The 21966-nt window shown below is 40.7% G+C and overlaps 1 pseudogene; it reads left to right on the plus strand.

Annotated features, from left to right (window-relative positions):
- The window catches only part of LOC102185105, a 52447-nt pseudogene extending 31115 nt beyond the window's left edge, over positions 1-21332 (plus strand).

The following is a 21966-nucleotide window of genomic DNA, read 5'->3' on the forward strand; positions in this document are numbered from 1 at the left end:
TGATTTCACCTCTCACAGTAAGTTACAGGATTTTTTTAGAATAGGAAAGACCCCCAAAAGAACTCATCATTTAACTATTAATATGCAGATGATCTTGAACTATGGTGTTGTGAACTGGGACACTGGGTCGTAGCAAAGGACGTGAGTATGTGCAGTGGAAAGAACACAGGAGTCGGGCATTCAGGGGGACCTGGTATGAGTCCTGCCTTTGATAACGTGATGCTAGGAGATAAGAATATATAACTTAGAAGACAGGTTGTAAGGACTAGAACAAGCAGTTGTTAATCGTTATTTCCATGTTATATCTTTAACCGGAAGGGAGTTGACATAATTAGAAATGTCAAATACCTGGCACATAGCAGGTGCTCAAGAAATGTAAGCTGATTAGTGACAATGGATACTTCATACCAATGCTATTACAATACCTTTAAGTGAAATTAAGGGTGATATTGTGACGGTTCCATGAAGAATCCCACTTACACAAAAACAACAGAGGATGCATTCAGAATTTCCTGGGGGAAAAAAACAGGGACAAGAGTAAACCCAGAGTCATAGACCCTCCTAGGTCCAACACTATAAAGTAATGACAATAATAAGATACTTTTAAAATAGATGCTCAAAAGTTTATTATCATCCCACAGATATGCACTGATAGTCTTTTAACCTTTTTATTGTGAAGATAAAATTAAAACCATTACACTGGATCTTTGACAATCGGCCTGAATTATCTTTCTAAATGCAACAAAGACCAAGAAGGACTGGTTTCTTGGGAGAGTCAGAAAACCCCAACGGAAGAGTGATGTCACAGACACCAAGCGAAGAGTTACCTCAGATGGAACAGTCTGTAAGATTAAGCAGTGCTGAATGATCAACTAAGTATTAAACGTGTCTGGCTGGATTAGGAGTCATGGAACGCATTAGTAAGAGCAATTTTGGTCTAATGATCATGGTGGACACAAGAACCCAGTGAGCGGAGGACAGAATGGGAAGGAAAGTAGTGAATGGCAGGTATCAGCATTCAAATGAGTTTGATAGTGAAAGATAAGAGAGAGTTGAAAGACACTGTGGGACTGAGGGAGGTTTTCATATAAGTTGGAGGCTTCCCTGGTGGCTCAGACGGTAAAGAATTTTCCCACAGTGCAGGAGATCCAGGTTCGATCCCTGAGTTGGGAAGATCCCCTGGAGAAGGGAATGGCTACCCGCTCCAGTATTCTTGCCTGGAGAATCCCATGGACAGAGGAGCCTGGGGGGCTATAGTCCATGGGTCGCAAAGAGTCAGACATAACTGAGCCACTAACAACTTTCACTTTCCTACAAGTTGTTCAGTCGCGTCTGACTCTTTGCGACTCATGGATTGTAGCCCGTCAGGCTCCTCTGTCCATGGGATTTCCTAAGCAAGAACACTGGACTGGGTGCCATTTCCTTCTCCAGGGGATCTTCCTGACCCAGGGATTAAACCTGAGTCTTAAGCATCTCCTATGCTGGCGGGCGGAATCTTCACCACTGAGCCACCTAGAAAACCCTGTGAAAGGTTCGATCACATTTAAATACGAAAGGGAAGAAGCTTGTTGAATTACAGAAGAGGAACCCTGTAATAGAACATGGTTCCCAAAGATGTAAAAGGGTACCTGACCTAGAAGAAAGGCAGAAGAGTTAGGCTTAGAAGACAGAAGGAAGAGGGCAGGTTCATCTTTCATAAGAGCAAGTGGGAGAGGGGAAAGGGTGGCTCCTTGGGCACTGGGTCAGCCACAGGAAGTTGAAAAACTTTCCATCTGATGACTTCCATGTTAATAAACAAAAGAAGTTGCGATGTCACCCTTGCCTCTGACTCTAAGTTAGATAGTATTTTTCTTTTATCCATTTTTCACTTGAAAGAATAGAGGGACAAAAATGGTCAATGGTTAAGTAATATTATTGGTGGTATCCTTTAGATAATTCATAGTTCTTTTTTTTTTAATCTAACAGCCCTCCATCACACACACACACACACACACACACACACACACACACCAATCTGTACACAAAACAATGTCTAAGCTGTGCTGTGACTCACTGGTATTTTCTCAAATTGATAACATTTATATTTTAGTTACAAGTCAGTACAGGATCCACTTAAATAATACGCGATCTCAGAGTTGAAGTGTTGAAATAAATGCCTCATGCAAAGATTTAGAGCTTTCTCATCAGGACACAGGGTCCTGGACATTCACCTGCTAAAAATGTGGCCATTACTGTAGGTTTTGTGTGCAAAACAAAGGTGGGTGATACTGTACCTTGGCAGAGCTTCCTGACCACCTGACTGCTGGGTGTTTCCCATACCCATGGCAGACCCAGGAGGTGGAGGAGCCTGCCAGACCAGTTGCAAAGTGCAGAACAAGCCTCGGGGCCTCCATACACAATCCAATTTGCCTAGAGTGACTGTGCCCAGCCTTCGCACCACAAGGCTGACCTTTCGACACACGTAAGTTCAGCAACAATCACTTGGCCAGAGTCATCGATTCTGGCTTGTGCCAGAAATTCTACAGTCTTCTGGGCAGCGGCCACTTGGCAGCAGTTTTCAGGAACTCTGCTCTGGGTGTGTGTGTGTATGTGTGCGCGCACACACGTACACTCTGGTTGCATGTGGGTGTGTGCTCTGTGTGTGTGTGTGTTTGTGTGTGTGTGTGTGTGTGTTCTTCATAGTCAACGTGATGTTTGCAGGAAGGGAGGAGGAGAAAAGAGGTTTGAAAGCACCTCTGTTTCCTCTTTCTGGCCATTGTCACGGCACAGTAGCTATATCCCAACTTCTACAAGGGTATCTAAAGATGAGAAAAGGAAGGAAGGGGGAAAGAGAAAAGGAAGGAAGAAGAGAGAGATTGCAAAAACTGGGAAGCAAGGAAAGGCAGAAATGAGAGACTGAGTTAAAATCATCCTGGAGGGGAATTTTTGGCAGTCTAGCAGTTTGGGCTCCAAGCTTGCACTGCAGGGAGCCCACGTTCAATCCCTGGTCAGGGAACTAAGATCCCTCAAGCTGCACAGCACAGCCAAAATGGAAAAAAAAAAAAAAAAAAATCCTGGAATGTACCTTTAGATGAAACATCATTTCTTCTTTTCTGCCTTCACCTTCTTCAATTCCAACTTTGAACTCACTGAAGTGGATACAAAGAAACCTCTTTTTGCTATATTTTCTTATATATTATATTAAAAATATGTTGATATGTTATATAAACAATTATTTGCTATATTATTTGTTCTATATTTTGTTTCATACCTTTCAAAACTTCCATATTTATGATATTTACATTCCTGTAATAAATTTCCCTATACCAATGGGATAACAAGGACGCTTTGTGGCATTTTTGAAGATACTTTTTTACTCAGGTCTACACAACACAAGGATAATTCCTTATTTAATATTACTAATGTGGACAGATAAGTGGATAGCTTGGGCCAAAATCTTTATCAGATGACCAGAAGTTCACTTAGCAATGAGCTGGGAAAGAAACAAAGAGACAAGTGCTATAGTCAGAAGCATCTTCTTTGAAAAGATGCTCTTTCCTCATAATTTCCAAAAGTGGCTCTACAGTAAAGAGTATATCCACTGTACTTAATTGAAATGACTGCCTCTGTGAAAACAAGTTCCTCTGCTTTTTTCATGTTAGGAAACTGTACCTGCCATTGATTTCCAGATGGAAGAGAATCAAGTTAACTCCCGCCACCCAAGCCCAGCACTAAAGGAGCCCTTGCTCTAAACTGGGAGAGAAAACTCAAAGTAGCATGTAATGATGCTTTTAGTGCAGTCTCTGGCACAGACTAAATGGTCAGTAGCTTTTAGCTATTTCTATTCAACTGGAAGAAAAAGTCAACTGTTATTAAAGGAAACCAAAGGCTTGTGAATGTGGGGGTAAAAAAGTAGAGGGATAAAGGAAAGGCCAATGGCTATTTGTAAGTAATGAATATTTCTTAAAGCCACTAATGAATCCTGGAAAATGGAATCCAAATTCCAGAGAATTAAATAGCAGTAAACATCCTAGAGGGGTGAGATGGGGTGGGAGGGATGTTCAAGAGGGAGAGGATACACATATACATATAGGTGATCCACTTTGCTGTAAAGCAGCAACTAACACAATATTGTAAAGCAATTTTACTCCCCACACCCCCCACACAAGAAAAGGATCCAGGAACTCTCAAGAAAAAATAAAGACCAGTAAACAGTAAGTGACAGGTAAGAAAATGCAGGCAAGGGTAAGACTAGGGTAAAACTCAAGGGTAAACTTTTGAGCTTCCCAGTACAGAGACATAAAAAGCAAGTATAATACAATAAAACACTCCTACTATTGGGGAACAGTTAATCAGATGACCAAATGATTCCTCTTCAGAATGTAACATTTATTCTTATATCAACTGACCTTTTCAACAAACATGTTCCTCTATATGCATATGTAAATACATATGCATTATTTATTAATAATATGTGGATACATGTGGCAGATAAATAAAAGCTTAAAACACAAGACCAATGTGTTGGATTCTCAATATGGATTTTCAAACCACATTTTATCACAATCAATGTTGCGTCTTACTGCCAAGGTCAACTCAAAGTTAGCTTGTTTTACTTTTTGGATAATATTCCCCTCTAAAAGTTATAATGGTATAATATGAATATTCCATTCACTAGTGGCCACCAGTTCAGCTCAACATTTTACAACTTGTTTAAATAGTCTTCTAAACTTATTTAAATAGTCTTCTATCTTCAATTCTTTGAATTGTAAGATCATGGCATCAGGTCCCATCACTCCATGGCAAATAGATAGAGAAACAATGGAAACAGTGACAGACTTTATTTTATTGGGCTCCAAAATCACTGCAGATGGTGACTGCAGCCATGAAATTAAAAGACACTTGCTCCTTGGGAGAAAAGCTGTGACAAACCTAGACAGCATATTAAAAAGCAGAGACATTACTTTGCCAACAAAGGCCCATCTAGTCCAAGCTATGGTTTTTCCAGTAGTCATGTATGGATGTGAGAGTTGGACTATAAAGCAAGCTGAGCGCTGAAGAATTGATGCTTTTGAACTGTGGTGTTGGAGAAGACTCTTGAGAGCCCCTTGAACTGCAGGCAGATCCAACCAGTCCATCCTAAAGGAAAGCAGTCCTGAAGATTCACTGGAAGGACTGATGCTGAAGCTGAAACTCCAATACTTTGGACACCTGATGCAGAGAACTGATTCACTGGGAAAGACCCTGATGCTGGGAAAGACTGAAGGCAGGAGAAGGGGACAGAGGATGAGATAGATGGTTGTATGGTATCACTGACTTCAGGGACATGAGTTTGAGCAAGCTCCAGAAGTTGGTGATGGACAGGGAAGCCTAATGTGCTGAGGTCCATGGGGTCACTGAGAGACGGACACAACTGAGCGACCAAACCGACTGATCTTCAATTCTTTGCATAGTCTCCTGCTCAGCCAAGTTTCCTTGGGACGATTTCCAACTTTGATCCAAGTCCTTAGTATTGATATCCTGACTTGCTACTCACCAAAATTCATAGATGATGCTGTGAGACTGTTCCAAGAACCTGGATGCAACTCAAGGTAATTCGTTGTCCTTCATCTCTCCATTTGCCATGTTGTTGAATTTTTTTTCCAGATCATGTTTCCACCATATATTTTAGCTGCTTTTTTTAAAAAACAATTTCCCCATGTAACTGATCATCAGATTTCAGTTATCTGCTGTGAATTTCAAAGTCATTGATGTATCTGTCCAGATTTGCCTAACATCCCACCAGAATGTTTTCCTCATGTCTATATATTTCTTCATTCACCATTTTGTCATTAACTTTCAACTTGACCTTCTTTTTAATTTTCCTTCTTCTTACAGCTCTATAATTTCCTCTCTCTAAATTTCTCCCTATGGATGGGGATGGAGTAGGATTTATTTTTCAATTATAATTTGTTTTATAAAAGTAATTAAAACACATTATAAAAGATGGAAAACAGAACAATCCCCCCAAATACACAATTATGTGTTTCCTTCAGATTTGCCTTCTTGTGCATAAACTTACTTACTTGTAGCTCTGTTTCAAATATTTTTAAACTATAAATAGTAAACACACAAAATTTATTAAAATATCATGTATGTAGTTTTAAGTTTTTTCACTTAACATTATGACACAAGCATTTTTTATTGAAATATAGTTGATTCATAATACTGTGTTAGTTTCAGGCATATAGCAAAGTTATATTTTTTATATTATGTTCCATTACAGGTTATTACAATACATTGGATATTGTTCCCTGTGTCATACAGTAAATCCTTGTTGCTTATCTATTTTATATATAGTAGAGTATATCTGCTAATCCCATACTCCTCATTTATCTCTTCCCTACCTCCCTTTCCCCTTTAGTTACCATAAGTTTCTTTTCTATGTCTATGAATCAGTTTCTGTTTTGTAAATAGCTTCATTTGCATTATTTTTCAGATCCCATATATAAGTGATATCATATAATCTTTGTCTTTGTCTTCACTTAGTATGATATTCTCTAGGTCCATCCATGTTGCTGCAAATGGCATTGTTTCATTCTTTTTATGGCTAATATATACACATACACACACATATATATAAATACACCACATCTTCTTTGTCCACTCATCTGTTGATGGACATTTATGTTATTTCCATGTCTTGGCTATTATAAATAGTGCTGTCATTAACACTGGAGTGAATGAACCTTTTCAAATTGGAGTCTTCCATCTTTTCCAGATATATGCCCAGGAGCGAGATTACTAAATCATATAGTAGCTCTATTTAGTTTAGTTCTATGAATTTTTAAGGCACTTCGATACTGTTTTTCATAGTGGTTGCACCAATTTACATTCCCGCCAATGGTGGAGGAGAGTTCCCTTTTCTCCGTGCCATTTCCAGCATTTCTTATTTGCAGACTTTTTGATGACAGCCATTCTGACTGGTGTGAGGTGATACCTCACTGTGGTTTTTATCTGCATTTCCCTAAAATTTATCAATGTTGAGCATCTTTTCATGTGCCTGTTGGCCATCTCGATGTCTTCTTTGAGAAAATAACATAAGCATTTTTCATGCTGATAGACTCCATAATTATGAACTTAATAGTTATGTAATGTGCCATAATATCAGCTACCTTATTTCTGGACATTTTATTTCCAATTACTTACCAGTATAAATAACGCTGCTATGCATATACTGGAAGGTACAGCTTTTCTTCATATATATTGGACTATTTTCTTAAGATAACATCCCAGCAGTGGAATTAATTGGAAGCAAACACATATTTCCAAATTATCTTCCAAAAGTTGTATGATCTGGCTACCATTATGTGAGTTTACTAGTTTATCTACAAGAGCATAGAATGAATTAATGTCTAATTAATTAATTAACATCTAATATATTCATATTGTACTCCATAGTTGTTTGAGCTAAATTTGTCAATCTGATGCAATTTCAAATTTTTCCATGTTCATTTCAACATCTTACAAACTCACATTCAGAATGTTTGCCCTAAGTAATGATGTCAAAGAAAAGAGATAAAATCAATAAAGTGTTATTGCTTTGTTAAAATATTTTAAAACTTCAAGATATGGTCTTGCTTATCACCTATGTATAGAGCAAGGACCTTGTTATTCGTATTTTCTCTTCTATGCAGCTATTATCAGGTGTAAAGCTCCATTAGATCATCACTTCACATTTAACTAACCTGAGTAATTAAAGCTTTATCAGTTAGAAATGACAGATGTGATATGTTTAGTATAAAGACACTATAAAACCCAATACCCCTCAGTCTATCATAATGTTTTATTACATGAAACACCTCAGTAGATGAACCAAATCTTTTCATTGTTCTTTGGGTACTTAAAGGTGATTAAATCACATAAATGTGATATTTCAAATTGCAGCTATTCATTAACCCTTTCAGTGGTCACTCACATGCCAGCAAAATGGCCAGTAGTAGTAGGCACCAGCCCTCCATGGCCTTCATGTTGTATTTGTAATCTCATAGCAATATCTGAATCACCATACAAAAACTTACTTTCTGTATCTCCTTATGTATTAACATAAGAGAGTTAAGTCTATTAACTCTCTTTCTTCTTACTTAAATCATTCTAGAAAGAGTTATCCCATTCTCCAGGGGAGTGAATTTCACACTGTATTTAGGAGAATATGACCATCATATAAGTAACAAGACAGACTGACACAGGCCACTTCGGAGATTACAAAATCCCTGACATTTCTTAAAGCTGAATTACTATAGGAAAATAATTTGAATGAATTCATTGACATTACCACTTTGAATCACCTACACAGTTTCAGTGTTTGAATGACAACTACAATAGTTTCAGACTCCTGTAGTTTCCAGAAAGAAATAACATTTTTTGCACTTTATTAATATCTTGATTTGTACACACATGTCAGTTCAGTCGCTCAGTCATGTCCGACTCTTTGCAACCCCATGAATCGCAGCACTCCAGGCCTCCCTGTCCATCACCAACTCCCGGAGTTCACTCAGACTCACGTCCATCGAGTCAGTGATGCTACCCAGCCATCTCATCCTCTGTCGTCCCCTTCTCCTCCTGCCCCCAATCCCTCCCAGCATCAGAGTCTTTTCCAATGAGTCAACTCTTCACATGAGGTGGCCAAAGTACTGGAGTTTCAGCTTTAGCATCATTCCTTCCAAAGAAATCCCAGGGCTGATCTCCTTTAGAATGGACTGGATGTAACAGTCCTCAATTTATCCACTACATTGCTTGACAATCTCTCCCACTTCTCATAAAAGGCTAAGGCTATTTTCCTTTCAGTTTCTGGAAGGAAAAGATTTCTTGACAACATATAATACCTATTGAATAACTCCCATGGTCACCTGGTCTGATACCAGAGTTTCTTCCAGATCCTCTTTTCTTTCATAGGCTTCATTTTTAGGCAGAGAGTATACAGCTGTTCTCTGGTGTTTCTTTCACTAAAGAAAAAGTTACCATAGAAATGCATAGATAAATAGAATTCTTACTCCTAATTTGACTAATACCTTCATTCTTACCCTGTCATTGACTCTGCCATATTTCTTTGAAGTGTGTTTCATGGTCAAGTGAGCTAGTAAGTCTAAGACATATCCATAGAATAGAAGAGCAAATACAGGAAACAGTGACTTCTGTTGGCCAATGTGTTTCTGCATCAAGACCATCATTCAAGACTTTCAGGTCCTCAACACATTTTCACAAATAGACTGGTGCATGAAATGAGAAGAAGCAAAATTCCTAACTTTGTAAACAGTGTTGGATCAGTTGATTTAACATTCCTTGGACTTCCCTGGTGGTCCAGTGGTTAAGACACGCCTGCCAATGGGGGACACAGGTTCGATCCCTGGTCAGGGAAGGTTCCACATGCCACAGGGCAACTAAGCCTGTGTGCAACTACTGAGCCTGCACTCTAGAGCCCAAAGCCACAACCACTGAGCCCATGCATCACAACTACTGAAGCCCACATGCTCTAGAGCCCAAGCTCTGCAACAAGAGAAGCTACCACAGTGAGAAGCCCACGTACCATGATAAAGAAAAGCTCCCAGTTGCCGCAACTAGAGAAAAACCCACACACAGCAATGAAGACCCAGCAACACCAAAGACAGACACGCATAAATAAATAAATAACATTCCTTGGTGGTCAGAAAGGGGGAAAACTCCAAAAGAGCTCCTTCACTGGGTATAGAGATTTAATTATCATGTGCATATTTATTATATTCTCAAATCTTAGTAATGGAGCCAAGGATATCCCCATTTAAAGAGCTATAAACTGAAACTCAAAGAGATGGAGCCTCATATCCCATAGAAAGTCATCCGGGGGAACACATGGACCATGATTTCTTATTTTGCAACTCACTAGATTATTTTCCTTCCCATATGGCTGACTTGGTTGCTATCCAGATGAAGCAGAATCTTTTACCTAAAAAACAGCCTTTTCCAATTAACCAAGTATATAAGAGAGGGAAGAGATTCTTTTGAGGAGTCAAGGACTGATCTCTCCTGGAGGCAAGCTACTGGATTTGATGGACCAGAGGCCAAATGGGTAATGACAAATTCCAGGTTTTCATGTTTTGGTTCCTTGAGCGCCTGAAAGCATATGGAATGAGATTCTTTTCTGAGACGCTGCAGTGATGACAGGGAGAACAGAAATGTTCAAACTCACAGGATTTTAAGGAATGAAATGTATAGGGAGCTTTCTGGAGAACAATGGTAGAAAAAAAAAAGTAATGTAAGATCTGTCAGAAAATATCCTCAACTTTTACTATACAAATTGCCTTCTAGGAAAAATAGTCTTGACTCACAAAAGATGGCTCATGGAAAAGAATAACTGGTATGTAGAACTGATAAAGGAAAAACTGTAAACAAGTAAACTAAAATGAAAGGGGAAATTAAGATAAATAAAGAAGGCAAGGTTTAAAGGAAGTGTATTGGTTTCCAAAATAGACAGATTTGAGTGGACACTAGTGCTCCTAGTTTTCTGTGTGTGAGGATTTTGAATAAATCACTTAACTTTCATTAGTCTCCTTCTACCCAAGTTGAAAATTAGGTTAGTTGGGGAGATGATGGGAGGCGATTTTGAGAATCACTTAGTACAGTGCTTACCATATAGTGGCCAACAAGTATTAATTTCTCCTATGATGTGAGTCTAATCTATAATCTCATTTAATAAAATATGACATATCTTATACACATTGTCCATTGAAGCAAGTATCTGACATTTAAAATGCACTAATAAAGATGAGACAATCTTTAAATAATTATGAAATCCACTAAATAAGATGATAAATTGATTCCAGGTTTTAGTTCTTACAATAAAAAGCTTGAAACGTAAGTAATATAGTTATTTTAAATACAAAAACATTTTTGGATACAATTCTGGATATCCTACAGCATATTCTTTTCTTCTATTACTGTAGGTATAGGAATGCATGGAAACATGCTCAGTCACTCCGGTTGTGTCCCACACTTTGCGACCCTGCGGACTATAACCTGCCAGGCTCCTCTGTCTGTGGGATTCGAGTGGGTTGCTGTATCCTCCTCCAGGGTATCTTCTTGACCCAGGAATCGAACCTGTGTCTCCTGCGTTGCAGACAGATTCTTTACTGCTGAGCCACCAGGGAAGCTCAGGTATAGGAATGGGCCTACTTCAGTTGGGCCCACTGATCTTTGAAAAGTATCAAGTTAACTCAATCATTTAAGAACCTATAGGTAGAACAAATGAGACTAGTTGGAATTAACCAGACTTCAATTTGAAACTGCATTTGGCGAAGGGAACGTGGATTGATTATTTCTAGATTACTCAACTTTTTTGGAATAAGACAAAAATCCTTATTATTGGCCTTAAAAATTCTTAAATCAGTAAAATCCACTGATTTAAATGATTTCTCAAATTTTTTTTAAGTCCTTGGTATGAAATACGCCAGACAGTGCACTGAACTTAGTTGATGCATCGCTCTTTGAAATCTATGGTGTGATGTGATTCAAGGAGGGATGAGTCGTGTGGCGGTACAGTGAAACTCTAAGATTCTGAATCATTACCATAGATAACATGAAGTTTAGCTGCCTTTGAAAATGAAAGGTTAATATCACAAATGGTTTGGTTACCCTTGAAAGGAAATCTCAGTAATTCAGTTAGCTTTAGTAACTCAGCATTTGATTCCTGGGTCGGGAAGATCCGCTGGAGGAGGAACAGGCTACCCACTCCAGCATTCTTGGGCTTCCTTTGTGGCTCACCTGGTAAAGAATCTGCCTGCAATGTGGAAGACCTGGGTTGGAAGATCCCCTGGAGGAGGGAACGACTTCCCGCTCCAGTATTCTGGCCTGGTGAATTCCTTGGACTGTAGAGTCCATGGGGTCGCAAAGAGTCAGACAATGAGCAACTTACACTTTCACTCAGTAACTCAGCATTTAACTTTAACTCAGCAAGTCATCTTGTTAACTATGTGAACCTTTCTTATTCCCAAGGATCCACCTAAGAACCTATGGTTTGTCTTAATTACTCTTAAAACTATTAAATTATTAAACTATAGTTACTTCTCACAAAGAGATAGTTGGTATATTTTAATATGAATCATTTATACATATCAGATATTTAAGAAAGTATTTTTAAACAGGAAATTGCTATAAAAATATTAAGTATTCAGATGCAGGTTCAATCCCTGGGTCAGGAAGACCCCCTGGAGTAGCAAATGGCAACCCACTCCAGTATTCTTGCCTGGAAAATTACATGGACAGAGGAGCCTGGCAGCTACAGTCCATGGGGTAGCAAATAGTTGGACACAACCGAGCACTCACACACATGCTATTACAGTTTTCAGGGGCCATTCAAGAAGAACTGAGGATATCAGAGCACAGCTCCAATCTGCTTACAAATTTTTCCGCCCAGTTTTCCCTGTTAATTCTATTGATTTAACAGTTCTAGGACAACTCAGCAAACATCAGCTGGCCAAAATCCAATTCACCAAAAACCAATGGGCTGAATGAATAATTTTTTAAATTTATGATCTAGATAGAGTGAGCGCACTTTTCCCTAATCCTCCCACGACCACAAATAACAACAGAATACAAGATATACACACACACATATATATAACATAAGAAAACAGTGACTGATAGAAGTAGGCAGAGTAGCTAAGGACTCTGAAATTGCATAGTGGTGAGCTCCCTATGCTTTCTTTTGCCTCATATACCCAGATTTGGAACTGAAGATGCTAACAATCTAGAAACACCAATAAGTGCAGATAATTTTTTTCTTAAAGAAAGTCTCTTCTACTAGGCCACCCTGATACCAAAACCAAACAAAGATGTCACAAAAAAAAAGAAAATTACAGGCCAATATCACTGATGAACATAGTTGCAAAAATCCTCAACAAAAAGTTCTAGGAAACAGAATTCAATAACACATTAAAAGAATCATACACTATGATCAAGGGGAGTTTATTCCAGGGATGCAAGGATTCTTTAGTGTACATGAATCAATCAATGTGATATACCATATGAATAAATGGAAAGAAAAACCATATGATCATCTCAATTAGATGCAGAAAAAGCTTTTGACAAAGTTTAATACCCATTTATGATAAAACTCTCTAGAAAACTGACATAGAAGAAACTTACCTCCACACGATAAAGGCAATATATGACAAACCCACAGCAAGCATTATTCTCATGCTGAAAAACTGAGAGCATTTCCTCTAAGATCAGGAACAAGACAAGAGTGTCCATTATCACCACTATTTCAATATTGTTTTAGAATTCCTATCCACAGCAAAAATGGGGGGGGCGGGAATAAAAGGAATTCAGACTGGAAAACAAAGAAGCAAAAATTTCACTGTTTCCAAATGACATGATACTATACATAGTAAACCTTAAAAACACCACAAAAAAATAGTAGAGCTAATCAATGAATTTAGTAAAGTCACAGGATATAAAATTAATACACAAAAATCCTTTGCATTCCTATATACTAAAATGAAAAAATCAGAAAGAGAAATTAGGGAAACAATCCCATTTACCACCACAACAAAAAGTAATAAAATACCTAGGAATAAACCTACCTAAAGAGACATATGACCTACATGCAGAAAAACATCAGATACTGATGAAAGAAATCAAAGACAACACAAACAGGTGGAGCGATACATATCATGTTCTCAGATTGGAAGAATTAACATTGTGAAAATGACTACTATACTACTCAATCTACAGATTCAATGTAATTCCTATCAAATTACCAATGGCATTTTTCACAGAACTAGAACAAAAAAGTTCACAATTTGTATGGAAACACAAATGACCCTGAATAGTCAAAGCAATCTTGAGAAAGAAAAAAAGAGGAATCAACCTCCCTGACTTCAAATTATACTACGGAACTACAGTCATCAAGACAGTATGGTACTGGCACAAAAACAGAAATATAGACAAATGGAACAAGGTAGAAGTCCAAGTCGGTTCAGTCGCTCAGTTGTGTCTGACTCTGCGACCCCATGAAGCACAGCACGCCAGGCCTTCCTAGCCGTCACCAACTCCCAGAGTTTACTCTAACTCATGTCCATTAAGTCGGTAATGCCATCCAACCATCTCATCCTCTGTCATCCCCTTCTCCTCTTGCCTTCAATCTTTCCCAGCATCAGGGTCTTTTCCAATAAGTCACTTCTTTGCATCAGGTGGCCAAAGTATTGGAGTTTCAGCTTCAACATCAGTCCTTCCAATGAACACTCAATACTGACTTTCTTTAGGATGGACTGGTTGGATCTGCTTGTAGTCCAAGGGACTCTCAAGAGTCTTCTCCAGCACCACAGTTCAAAAGCATCAATTCTTCAGCACTCAGCTTTCTTTATAGTCCAACTCTCATATCCATACATGACCACTGGAAAAACCATAGCCTTGACTAGATGGATCTTTGTTGGCAAAGTAATGACTCTGCTTTTTAATATGCTGTCTAGGTTGGTCATAACTTTTCTCCCAAGGAGTAAGTGTCTTTTAGTTTCATGGCTGCAGTCATCATCTGCAGTGATTTTGGAGCCCCCCAGAAATTAAGTCTGTCACCATTTCCACTGTTTCCTCATCTATATGCCATGAAGTGATGGATCTGGATGCCATGATCTTCGTTTTCTGAATGTTGAGCTTTAACAACTTTTCACTCTCCTCTTTCACTTTCAAGAGGCTCTTTAGTTCTTCTTTACTTTCTGCCATAAGGGTGGTGTCATCTGCATTTCTGAGGTTCTTGATATTTCTCCCAGCAATCTTGATTCCAGCTTGTGCTTCATCCAGTCCAGCGTTTCTCATGATGTACTCTGCATATAAGTTAAATAAGCATGGTGACAATATACAGCCTTGACGTACTCCTTTTCCTATTTGGAACTAGTCTGTTGTTCCATGTCCAGTTCTAACTGTTGCTTCCTGACCTGCACACAGATTTCTCAAAAGGCAGGTCAGGTGGTCTGGTATTCCTATCTCTTTCAGAACAAGGTAGAAAGCCCAGAGATAAACTTACTCACCTATGTACAACTTATATGACAGAGGAGGCAAGAATATACAATGCAAAAAGACAATCTCTTCAATAAGTGGTGCTGAGAAAACTGGACAGCTACATTTAATGAATGAAACTAGAACACTTCTTAACACCACACACAAAAATAAACTCAAAATGGATTAAAGACCTAAATGTAAGGTCAGAGATTATAAAGTTCTCAGAGGAAAACATAGGCAGTACACTCTGATGTAAATTGCAGCAAGATTCTCTCTGACCCACCTCCTAGTGTAATGGAATAAAAACAAAAATAAACAAATGGGACCTAATAAAACTTAAAAGCTTTTGCACAGCAAAGGAAACTATAAATAAGATGAAAAGACAACCTTCAGAAGGGGAGAAAATAATTGCAAACAAAGCAACTAACAAAGGGTTAATCTCCAAAATATACAAGCAGCTCATGCAGCTCAATATCAGAAAAATAACCCTATCAAAAAATGGGCAGAAGATTTAAACAAACACTTCTCCAAAGAAGACATATAGATAGCCAATAAACACATGAAAAGATGGTCAACCCTGCTCATTATTCTTTACCAGCTGAGCCATAAGGGAAACCCAAGAACACTGAAGTGGGTGATCCTATCCCTTCTCCAGTGGATCTTCCTGACCCAGGAATCAAACCAGGGTCTCCTGCATTGCAGGCGGATTCTTTGCCAAGTGAGCTATCTGGAAGCTCATTATTAGAGAAATGCAAATCAAAACTATGAGTATCACCGCACACCAGAATGATCAGAATGGTCATCATCAAAAAATCTATAAACAATAAACACTGAAAATGTAGAGAAACAGGAATCATCCTGCGCTGTTGGTAAGAATGCAAACTGATGCAGCCATTACGGAAAATAGTACGGAGGTTCCTTAAAAAGCTAGGAATAAATCTACCATCTGAGCCAGCAATCCCACTACTGGGCATATACCTTGAGAGAATCACAATTCTAAAAGACACATGTACCCAGTGTTCACTGCAGCAATATTTACAATCACCAGGACATAAAAGCAACTTCAATGTCCATTGACAGATGAATGGATAAAGAAGTTCTGGTATATTTATAAATGGAATATTACTCAGCTATAAAGAGGAATGAATCTGAGTCTGTTGTAGTGAGGTGAGTGAACCTAGAGCCTCCTACACAGAATGAAGCAAGTCAGAAAGAAAAGAATAAATATTATATATTAACACATATATAAGGAATCTAGAAAATGCATATTGATGAGCCTAGTAGAAAACAGATTTGTGGACACAGCAGGGGAAGGTGAGGGTGGGACAGATGGAGGAAGTAGCATTGACATATATACACTGTCACGTGTAAAACAGATAGTTAGTGGGAAGGTGCTAAATAACTCAGGGAGCCCAGCCTGGCACTCTGTGATGACCCAGAGTGGTGCGATGAGGGGAGGGGAGGGAGGCTCAAGAGGGAAGGGATATATATATCCTCAGATCATTATGGTACACATATATCATTATGACTGAGCCGTGTTGTTATACAGCAGAAACCAACACAACATTGTTAAGCAACTTTCTACCAATTAAAAAATAAAACAGAAAACCTCAACAAAGCCAACTCTCTCTCTAGCCAAAAGATTACAAAGGGGCAGCCTAGAGATAAAGTTTGTAACTTTTAGACAACTGTCTCTCTACTTCTGCTGAACATCACAGGGGGAAAAATTGTGCCCACATCCCCACCTAAACCAGCAGAGGCCTAGAAACGAGGCTGTTTCCATCCCCACCTGAGAGTAAAGAGGCACCTTGCCTCTTTCCCATTGGAGTGGTGTTGCAACACACAAGATGACTAGTAGAATCAGGACTTTGACCACCACCCAGTGGTAATGAGGCCACTGCCTACCCATTGGCATCAGTGAAAACCATGCGGCAAGAAATCATGAGGAGCTCTGACCTCTGCCGGCCAGGGAATTATCATGGAAATCTAGGGTGCAACAGGAATTTCCAATCCCTTTCACTTGTATCCAGAAGATTCCCCATCCTTGCTCAAGTGTCAACAGAGGCCAGTAGATAACCCGGACTTCAACACTCACAGAACAAGTAAGGGGTGGCACCTTTTCCCTCTTTCCCTGCTGAGGAGAGTCAAAATAATCCAGTTAAAACAGAAGGTTTAAATAAGATTCAGAGTCTTATAACCCAAAATTCCCAGGTTTCAACTAAGGATTATGTGTCATAGCAATAATCATGAATACCACAGAGGGAATGAAAAAAGATAATCATTAGATGCCAACACTGAGACAAAAGGGATGTCAGAATTATCTGAAGATCTTTAAAGGACCTTAAAAATGTTTTGATGCACAATTATGAATACAAGCCTACCTCAGATACTTGGGTGTTAATTTCCAGACAATTGCAACAAAATGAGTCACACAAATATTCTGGTTTCTCAATCAGTTCAGTTCAGTCGCTCAGTCATGTCCGACTCTTTGCGACCCCATAGTTGCAGCACATCAAGCCTCCCTGTCCATCACCAACTCGCAGAGTTCACTGAGAGTCGCATCCATCGAGTCAGTGATGCCATCCAGCCATCTCATCCTCTGTCGTCCCCTTCTCCTCCTGCCCCCAATCCCTCCCAGCATCAGAGTCTTTTCCAATGAGTCAACTCTTTGCATGAGGTGGCCAAAGTACTGGAGTTTCAGCTTCAGCATCATTCCTTCCAAAGAACACCCAGGACTCCTCTCCTTTAGAATGGACTGGTTGGATCTCCTTGCAGTCCATGAGACTGTCAAGAGTCTTCTCCAACACCACAGTTCAAAAGCATCAATTCTTCAGCACTCAGCTTTCTTCACAGTCCAACTCTCAGATCCATATATGACTACTGGAAAAAACATAGCCTTGACTAGACGGACCTTTGTTGGCAAAGTAATGTCTCTGCTTCTGAATATGCTATCTGGGTTGGTCATAACTTTCCTTCCAAGGAGTAAGCATCTTTTAATTTCATGGCTGCAATCACCATCTGCAGTGATTCTGGAGCCCTCCAAAATAAAGTCTGACACTGTTCACTGTTTCCCCATCTATTTCCCATGAAGTGATGGGACCAGATGCCGTGATCTTCGTTTTCTGAATGTTGAGCTTTAAGCCAACTTTTCCATTCTTCTCCTTCATCTTCATCAAGAGGCTTTTTAGTTCCTCTTCACTTTCTGCCATAAGGGTGGAGTCATCTGCATATCTGAGGTTCTTGATATTTCTCCCAGCAATCTTGATTCCAGCTTGTGTTTCTTCCAGCCCAGCGTTTCTCGTATTCTGCATATAAGTTAAATAAGCATGGTGACAATATACAGCCTTGATGTACTCCTTTTCCTATTTGGAACCAGTCTGTTGTTCCATGTCCAGTTCTAACTGTTTCTCGGTACATATGAAAGTTTGGTTTCTCAGTGTATACAAAAGTTCTACTTACACTAGACTGTATTCTATTAAGTGTGCAATAGTATCATGTCTTTAAAAAATGTATATACCTTAATTAAAAAGTGTTTTCCAGCTAAAAAATGCTAACCATCATCTAAGCCTTCAGCAAGCTGTAGTAGTAACATCAAAAATTATTGATTATAGATCACCATAGCAAATACAATAATAACAAAAACATTTGAAACACTGTGAAAATTACTTAAATGTGACACAGAAACATGAAGCAAGCAAATGTTGTTAGGAAAATGGCACTGGTATTAATAGTTTTGCTAAACGCAGAGTTACCACAAACCTTTGACTTGTTAAAAAAAAACCACACACACACAATATCTGCAAAGCACAATAAAACAAGTTATACTTGTACACTTGAAGCAGAAAGAAACTGGAAAGTCTCAGCAAAGAAATAGTTAACATAAATAAAACCAAATGGAAGTTTAGGAGCTGAAAATTTCAAGAACCAAAATAAATAACTGAATAGATGAACTCAAGAGTAGAATGAGAGAGATAAAGACAACAATCACTAAATTGGAAGACAGAAATTACCCAATCTGGAAAAAAAGAAGAGAGAGAAAATAGACTGAAAAAATTAACAGAGTCTGAAGAACTGTGGGACTATAACAAAAGATGTAACATTTATGTCATCAGAGACTCGGAAGAAAAGGAGAAAAAGGGCAGGGCTAAAAATAATTCAAATAAATAATGGCTGAAAATTGCCCAAATATGGCAGACATAAATTTACAAATTCAAGAAGCTAAGTGAATCTTAGGGAAACCCAAAGGAACCCAAAGGAACTAGTGAACCAAAGGATGCTGGTCCTGGAGCGGACGGAGGGAAGAGAGGAGGAAAGCGGGATGACTTTGCCTGGTGGAAACAAATGCAGAAGGGGAAGGTGCCCTGGGACAACAAGGATCTCCGCAGTCTGGCCGTGCTGGGGGCAGGTGTCGCTGCAGGATTTCTCTACTTCTATTTCCGAGATCCTGGGAAGGAAATCACTTGGAAGCACTTCGTGCAGTATCACCTGGCGAGGGGTCTGGTGGATCGGCTGGAAGTGGTGAATAAGCAATTCGTGCATGTTATTCCTGCCCCTGAGACATCACTCGAGAAGTATGCGTGGTTCAGCATTGGCAGTGTGGACAACTTCGAGCGCAACCTGGAGACTGCCCAATGGGAGCTAGGCATCAAGCCCCCCAACCAGACGGCCATGGTCTACACCACCAAGAGTGATGGGACTTTCTTGCGAAGCCTGGTGCCCACCCTTCTCCTGATTGGCATCTTCCTCTATGCCATGAGGAGAGGTCCGATGGGGGCTGGGCGTGGTGGGCGAGGAGGGGGCCTCTTTGGCATTGGTGAGACAATAACCAAGATCATCAAGGACGACATCAGTGTGTGGTTTGCAGACGTGGCTGGTTGCGAAGAAGCCACGCTGGAGATCATGGAGTTTGTGAATTTCCTGAAGAACCCCAAATAGTACCAGGACCTTGGGGCCAAAATTCCAAAGGGAGTCCTGCTCACAGGTCCTCCCGGTACCGGCAAGACACTTCTCGCCAAGGCAACCGCAAGGGAGGCTAGTGTGCCCTTCATCACTGTGAATGGGTCTGAGTTCCTGGAGATGTTTGTTGGCATTGGCCCAGCTCGGGTTTGTGACATGTTTGCAATGGCCCGGAAAAAGCTCCCTGTATCTTGTTTATGGACAAGATTGATGCAATTGGCCGGAAGCATGACCACGGGCACTTCGGAGGCCAGAGTGAGCAGGAGAACACCCTGAACCAGCTGCTCGTGGAGATGGACAGATTCAACTCTACCACAACTGCCCCAACGTCCTTGACCCAGCCCTGATGCGGCCGGGCTGCTTCGACCATCAGATTTACATTGGCCCCCCAGACATCAAAGGCAGGTCATCTATCTTCAGGGTCCACCTGCGTCCGCTCAAGTTGGACAAGAGCCTCAGCAAGGATGCCCTGGAGAAGAATCTTGCCGCCCTCACTCCAGGCTTCACAGGTGCTGATATTTCTAATGTTTGCAATGAAGCCACCCTGATCGCCGCCCACCACCTAAACCCCTCTTGTCGGGAAGAAGCACTTCAAGCAGGCCATCGAGAGGGTCATTGGAGGCCTTGAGAAGAAGACACAGGTCCTGCAGCCTGGTGAGATGATGACCGGGGCCAACCACAAGGCTGGCCATGTGGTGGTGGGCGGGTTCCTGGAACACACAGACCCGCTGCTCAAGGTGTCCATCGTCCCCCGGGGCAAGGGGCTCGGCTATGCCCAGTGCCTGCCCAGGGAGCAGTACCTGTACACACGGGAGCAGCTCTTTGACCTCATGTGTGCCATGCTGGGCGGCCGTGTGGCTGAGCAGCTGTTCTTCAGGAAGGTCACCACGGGGGCCCAGGACGACCTGAGGAAGGTCACCCAGAGCACCTATACCCAGATCGTGCAGTTCGGGATGAACGAGAAGCTGGGCCAGGTTGTCCTTCGATCTCCGACGGCTAGGCGAGGCGCTGGTGGAGAAGCCGTTCAGCTAGGCCAGGCCCAGCTCACAGATGAGGAGGTGCGGCGGCTCATGGGCTCCGCGCATGCGCACACCCTGGACCTGCTCACATGCTGCTGCGAGCAGGTGGACAAGGTGGGCAGGCGGCTGCTGGAGAAGGAGGTGCTGGAGCAGGCCGACAACGTGGAGCTGCTCGGGCCGTGGCCGTTTGCCGAGATCACCTACGAGGAGCTCGTGGAAGGCATGGGTGGCCTGGAGGAGGACACGGCCCTTCCCGAGGGTCTGCAGGGCTGGCATGGGGGGCCTGCTGCAGGAGAGCCCAGCCTAGTGCCTCCGCCTGGAAAGCAGCCTCCAGGACCCCCAGGAAGCAAATTAAAGCACATGTAACCAGAAGCAATGGCACCCCACTCCAGTATTCTTGCCTGGAAAATCCCACGGATGGAGGAGCCTGGCGGGCTAACAGTCGCTAAGAGTTGGACACGACTGAGCGACTTCACTTTCACTTTTCACTTTCATGCATTGGAGAAGGAAATGGAAACCCACTCCAGTGTCCTTGCCTGGAGAATCCCAGGGACGGGGGAGCCTGGTGGGCTGCCATCTATGGGGTCCCATGGAGTCGGACACGACTGAAGCGACTTAGCTTAGCAAATGAATCTTAAATAGGATGAATCCCAATAAATTCATATCAAGACACATCAGAATCAAGTTTTTGAAAACTAAAAACAAAGAATAAATTTTACAAGCAATGACAGAGAAATACCTTACCAATAACTGGAAGGGGAGCAAATTTCTCATCAGAAGTCCTGAAGACCTAACAGAAGTAACCAAAAGTTGCTCAATGGATGAATTAAAAGAACTTCCTTGACAGTATCCTATATTCAATGAAAAGTCTACTCTGGAAAATAGTTTCTTTTTTTTGGAAAACAGTTTCTTAAAGAATAAAATATGTAACTATAAAATAACACAGCTGTTGTATTCCTTAGCACTTATACCCTCAAACTGAAAACTATGTCCACACAAA

This window comes from Capra hircus, chromosome 14, assembly GCF_001704415.2.
Source record: "Capra hircus breed San Clemente chromosome 14, ASM170441v1, whole genome shotgun sequence".
NCBI classification, from domain to species: Eukaryota; Metazoa; Chordata; class Mammalia; order Artiodactyla; family Bovidae; genus Capra; species Capra hircus.